General features: G+C 38.1%; 1 long non-coding RNA gene across 1 annotated transcript; it reads right to left on the bottom strand.

Moving 5' to 3' along the window:
* Positions 1 to 208: 208 nt before the first annotated feature.
* Positions 209 to 1,377, bottom strand: LOC130997903 (uncharacterized). The gene is made up of 2 exons (XR_009093248.1): positions 1,034 to 1,377; positions 209 to 426 (listed from the first exon to the last, which is right to left on the bottom strand). It is a non-coding gene; the product is annotated as an uncharacterized LOC130997903 (long non-coding RNA).
* Between the last annotated feature and the right edge of the window lie 5,392 nt (positions 1,378 to 6,769).

Below are 6,769 nucleotides of genomic sequence, written 5' to 3'. Positions count from 1 at the left end.
AATTCAGAGCTTTCCTTCGCTCTGATACCACTCTGTCACAGCCCGCCCTAACTAGGGATAGTTAGGCCGAGTGATCCACGACTAGGGATGGGGTTAAAGAAGAAGGGGAAGAAAAGGGGCGTCATTTATAGCCGTAAAACTTACTCATCTTAATAAAACTCGTCATTTTTATTCATTAATACTCAATTGAAAACAGTCTATGAAAGATAACATAAAACTTAATTAATATCATTAATCAAGTTATACATCGTATGAAACCATTCTCTTAAGACTCAAAGTATGACATAACATACTATAACATCAACAACATCTTGCAGCGGAAAGTAGCTAGACATATGTATGAAGACATATTCTAGACAGGTTAACTATTTATTAACAACCCTGGAGACTCCGCTCATTGCAGCACCATCATCACATCAGCTCAACCTGCACATTTAGAAAACATATGCAGGGCTGAGTACAAAAGCACTCAGTGGGCACATATGCCTAGGTATAAAAAAATACATGCTTCAAAACTATAAATTGTCATGCCATCATAATCAGTACAGCAAGGGAGTTTTTCGCTAAAAAGGCCCAAGCTTACTAAGTTCATTTGTGATTCTTAAAGTTCGTCTGATCAGACTAAGTTCTTTTGTAATCTATCATATCTGAAACTGTGTGCCGGAGAGGTGGCCACCTCTCACGGTCACTTGACCGGCCAACCCGCTAGATGACTCACGGTCACTGGTGTACACTAGCCCTGGCAGGATAGCTATCAACTGCTCAGGACCCGAATTCGATTGCATCATTGGCAAAGCCAAAGCAGATAGATATCATACTAAAATTTAAACATTTTATGGCAAGACAATACTTGAAATAACTTTAACTCAAATATTTTGTAACGAAATAACTTGCTCAAATGTAACATTAAACTCATTTGATAGATATATATAAAACTGAAATTAACAGTTAAATCATCTCATGCATTCATTCGTATAAGAGGCCTACGACACGCAGGGGATCTCTATATACGTATAGTAAAAGTAATGCCCACCTCGTTGTGTCTCTGTATCAATGAGTAACGTCACTCTCTCCCTCAAGTCGTTACTTCCCAAAAGGACCTTCATCGTTATGAAGAATTGGTGAGAAGTTATAAAAGAAACCTCGATTAATAATCTAATCTCTTTTATGAAACATTAGTATCTCTAATGTTCATCTCTCTTGATTGTTAATCAATATAACAATTATTATCTCTCGTCATTACTCATTAATTATAACATCCTTATGTTATAATTAGCAGCGCTTCAATTAAAAGAAATATTTAACACATCGAAAAGTCCACTTTCTTAGCAGATCTATTCGCTCTCATCTCGTCTAATTAACCGATTAGAAAGTTAAACTTTCCATTAGGCATGTATTTGAGTCACGGGTCAACAAGAATTGACTATGCTCAAATTCTAATTTCACTAAAAATTTCGGCATGACCTATTCATATATAATGTCAGCCACGAGATTTCAACGCGTGAATCTCACTACGTGAACTCGTCTCTCGACTCAAAACTTAACATCTTGACATCTTTTCAACGCAAACCAAACAATTCAAAATCATCAAAACTCTTTATCAGTAAACTATCATTTATACTCGACACCAATTGTTCGAGTGTCAGATACCAACATTTATGTGCGTTAATCATAACTCTCACAACTCACACCATTTAGTCATATCGTATCATCCATCAAAACAAATATAATCAAGTTGTTTTCTAGAAAGTTTTGCTGTTTTTGTGTCATCTTTAAAAATTCATAACAACCAACTCAATCATCATAAACTATCATACCAATTGATCTCAAAAACTTCATGAAGTGTAGTTCACTCTAAAAATGGTAGTTAACCAAAAAGGTTAAAGGTTTTTGGAGATATTGCTCTTTTAGTGCAGGCTGTCAAAGATTGACAGTTTCTGCCAATTTTGTTTAGGCCATTAGAAACCAAGGCAAACCTTAATAAAATTCCATCAAATTTAATCATCCAAAACTAAAGGTATCCTTGAAGATTTGGTTAAATTTTCACAAGAGAAAACGTTCATATGATCTGCCAAATAAACAATGAAACTCATACACTTTTACTGTTGGACAAATATGACAGCAGAACAGGGCATTTTTGAAATAATAAACTGCTCTGTTTCAGAGGTCATAAAAATCGAAATCTTATGTTTTTAGAAAATTATTGAAGTCTAGTTTCGTTTAAAAAAAACGGTGATGCAAAATCCTTCATGGATTAATAGATATAAACGTTTTTGTGAAGTCTACCAATAGTTGACAGATTCTGTCAAGGATTTTTCAAAATATCTTTAAAATAGCAAACATCATCCAAAAAACATGAAATTTTGCAGAAACGAAATACACATATCATAGATAAACATACTAAAATTTCAGAGCCATCAAGCAATGAAAACTCATCGAAACATAAGCTTGAAACTGCTGTAAAATTTTGACAGAATTCCAGTTTTAATCTCGTTCAACAATTATCATCCATAAATTGTAAATCAATTAGCATGCTCATGTGATATCGTAGAACACATATACGCAATAATATTCATTATGCAACGTCTCAAACTTCACGAATTTAAATAATCATACTCTAAAAATTTATACAATTTTCGTGCTTGGAAAAATACGAATTTAATATATATCGATTCTAGCATACCCCTAAGCACAAATATCAAGTCAAAACGATCAAACAAAAATCGAAAGACAAGCTAATATGTGAAAAACGGGGCTGCCCTCATGGGTTTCATAGCTACGGTTCGTTCCGTTCTTACTCCCTTCATTAAACATGCTCAACATCTACCCAAGAACAACATACTAAAATTTCACGACGATCCGACGTCGTTTCAAAATAAAGTCGAGAATCGACGTTTTTCGACGTCGACGAAAATCGAAAAGAAAACCATCAAAACGTAGGTAGAGATCTTACCTACTTAGATACGTGATCGAAAAGATGATCGGCGCTCGTCTCGGTGCTCAAATCGGAAGTCAAAAGCTCTAAGCTAATGTTTTCGTATATTTTCATATATCGATTCGTAAGACCAAGCTCCCTTATTTATAAGCGAAGAAGACAATTCTAAATTGTCTTGTCTTCCTTAGTCAACAATTACGACTAAGGAATTCACACTTGAGTCAACAATTACGACTAAGGAATTCACACTTGAACTGTCTTACTTAGTATTAGAATATATCAAATATATCCTAATCTAGTCCATAATATCTTTCAGTTTTGGTGGGGTAGCCTTAGATATTTAAGATATTAACCCGTTAGTCGTTAAATATCCCGTTTCGTCTCGTTTTAACGACTAATTACCCACATTCTTCGTTACTCACCCTCTTAACTCCTACTCACTTTCATTACACTCGTAATTCTATATAAATATAGAAAACGCAAGCTCGTTCTCGAAATTCTGATAAACGAGCTCGGTTCGTTTATCGAGAAATCCCGATTTACTATTCACTCGTCGTCCAAAAATAAAAACTTTCACTATTGGACTCGTATCGAAAAATTAAGAATATTTCTCGACGACATGCACGTAAGATTTTGAAAGTCGACAAAAAGACGAAATAGCAGTATTTTACTATTCATCGTCAAAAAGTCAAAAATTTCAAAAACGTCTTAACGGACTCAGATCTCACTTCCGAGTTCACCGTTCTCATTCAAATAATTATCTCGAATTATTCAAATACTCAAACTCAATTACGGATATAAAATCACACATCATCCTCACATCATCAAAAGAACATCTCAACATCTTTAAAATATAACAACAAAACTTCATATAACTCCTCATCTCTATACAAAGTAATCAAACAAGGGATCTTATACCCTACTTACTCAAACTTAAGCAATTAAACACGTCATCAAAAGCCCGGGTATTACATTGAACGACTTCCTTCCTCGGAGCTGAAAATCGGAAGCTCGTTCACTTCGATCCTTTGCCCTTCCTCTTTCCACGCCTTGTCCTCCACAACATTTTTGGCACCTTGACATTCGCTGTACACAACTGAATCGGCTTCTTCCCTTTCCAGAATAGCGCTTCTATTCTCTCCTTGCGCTTGGGTCGACATTAAGGTATGACCTCCCTCACAAACGCTTCTTCCTGGCCCATCAAGAGAAACACCAGTAAAACCACCAGTTGGGCTTTTTTCCTGTACATTCTGAAAGTCGGCCCAATTTTGTTCCTCAAAAATCTGATTTGGGCTTTGAAAAGCGTGGCAGTCCATCTGCCCATCCTTAACAAGTGGCTGAGTCTCACCTTCGGCCCCAACCAAATTTAAAAGCATTTTCGATCCTCCCTCCACCGCCCCCTCATAATTAGTTTTCTCAACAAACGTGTCTGCAACGGTTTGGATCGAAGGAGACGAAATGTTGATTTCTTGGAGAATCGAAACGTCACCATCCCTTTCACCGCTCTCGTTCTGATCTCCGATGGTTGCAGCTGCTGGATCCATGGACTCCTCCCCGCTCGTCCATCCCGAATCCGACCCCGAATCCTCGAACTCCGACTCTCCGATCATGGAAGAGAAAGGGTTCTCGTGAATTTCCTCAATGCGGAACGTGAACCTTGCTCCATTAATACAACACTCCGTCACTTGATCAATGGATCTAAGGCCCGTGGAGATTTGAATCAAAGCAACATCCAATTTTTCTTTTTCTTTTGTCTTCTCATGCATCTTCAACACCCGACCGAACTTTGCAGATGCCAACTCAAAGAAACGAGGATTCCATGCATGGAGTGGAATCCCGGCCCACCTCGTCCACACAACTCGTTGTTGAAACGCATCCACAACGTTCCATTTCCTCTTCCATTGAAACCAGAACTCACTCCATTCATCCATCTCCGTTAAAACTTTTTCTGTTAGCGCATCGCAGACACTACGAATCAACACCAAATTTCCTCCCATCGTCGTCACTTTCAGTTTCCCAGCACTTTCGCTATTGATTTCTCCATTAATCTCTTCCCACAAGAACTCATCTTTGATGAAACCCGTGAAGGCTCCATCTAGCCATCGTGTTTCCTCATCCGAAGTTTTGAACTGAAGCAAATCCGAAGGTCCTGACTCCCCTTCTTTGGATCCAGTGAGCACCTCCTTAAAAGAAACCCCCATCATCCTTTTTGCGGCATGCACGAGCTTTGGCTTTTCCGGCTTTCTACCTGCGTTAGACTTGATTCCCTTCCCTTTACTTCCTTGGACCTTCACTTCTCTCTCGAATCTCGGTTTGAACACCCTAATTTTATAGCTCCCAATCCACAACTTATTCAGCTGCTCCAGCAAACCGTCCCTATCTTCAACGTCTTCGAAGCGAACAAAACCGAAAGGCTTCCCTTTTTTGTCTCTCTTTCTTGGACAAAAGATGTATGTCGGTTCTCGCATGGAACCGAACTTTCTCCTCAAAAAATCGAAGCTACATTCTTCTGGAATGTTGTTGAAAAAGAGTGTAACTCTTTGTGCTTCATTCTCGTCTCTTTCTTTCCAAAGTTTCGAATCCCTTTGAGTCTTTTGGTTCAGCTGCTTCTTCACCATCCCATCGCCTCCGGTCCTCACCGCCCCTCGTCTCCTCACCTCCCTCCAGACCTCCTCTCCCATCTCTAAAATTGGAACTATTCTGCCATTATCATTAACCAACACTCAGTCATCCCCAACAAACTTTCACAGCAACTCGATTGACAAGCAGGTAGTATTTCTTTGATACAGTTCAATCATTCATTCTTTCAAAATAGAGCGGCAACCAAGAACAATGAAAAAGAAATAGAAATACTAGTTAAGCATAAACATAGATTATAACATGGTATGTTTCACCATCAAAACCCATTTATCATTAGATAATAAAAGAAAAGGAAGAAACGGTAGAATCTTGAGCAGTTGACGAAGCTGCCACGCCGGAGGCGGCGACGCCGATTAATACTGGGACGAAGAGAGCGGTGGTGCGACGGAGACGGTGGTGGTAGCAGCGGCGACGGTCCTCGCCGTAGGGGCGAATTTCAGCGGGAAAAGGAAGGCAGCAAACCCTAGAATTTGGGGATTTTTACACATTATATGATTACTCAATAATGGGCGGATGGCGTGGGAGCGTATGCAAGAGAAGACCGGCGGGAGGAGGAAGGAGGAAGGGGAATGAGGTAGAGGTGGCCACGGTTCGGTTCCCGGTTCGAACCGGAACCGGAACCGTCGGTTCCCGGTTCCAAAAACTGGAACCGGAACCGAACCGAAAAATAACCCTCACGGTTTCGGTTCCGAACCGTGACCCGGCGGTTCTGGTTCCGGTTCCGAACCGCCGGTTCCGGTTTGAACCGTTAGAACCGTCCGTTTTTTTTTTAATGTAATTTTTATTATTTTATGTATTGTTGTGTAAAATTTAATGAAATCTGCTTTAATAAAATAAATGACTCAAGAAAATATAAAATTCATATACATTATTTTCTAAATTGAACTTATAATTCAAAGTTATACCTTACAACTCTTGTAAATATAATTTACAAATTACAACATTTGAATGCTAAAATAAAATTAAGGGAATTTAGTTTACAACTTTTAATTGGGGAAAAAAAGAAATAAAGGAAATAGAACTTGAGCTTAATTATAACATTTAAGTTATAATTGAGTTGCCTACGTATCCCGAAGGAATCAAAGTTCACGTTTTTTTTTTTCGTTTTTGTTTTCATTTTTTGCTTGTTTCTTTTTCATTTTTTTTATTTCTATTATTTTTTTTACAATATTTATTTTATTTTATTTATTTCAA

The sequence above is a fragment of the Salvia miltiorrhiza genome, chromosome 8 (genome assembly GCF_028751815.1).
Source record: "Salvia miltiorrhiza cultivar Shanhuang (shh) chromosome 8, IMPLAD_Smil_shh, whole genome shotgun sequence".
Classification (NCBI taxonomy): domain Eukaryota; kingdom Viridiplantae; phylum Streptophyta; class Magnoliopsida; order Lamiales; family Lamiaceae; genus Salvia; species Salvia miltiorrhiza.
This window is presented reverse-complemented; position numbering and strand designations above follow the sequence as displayed.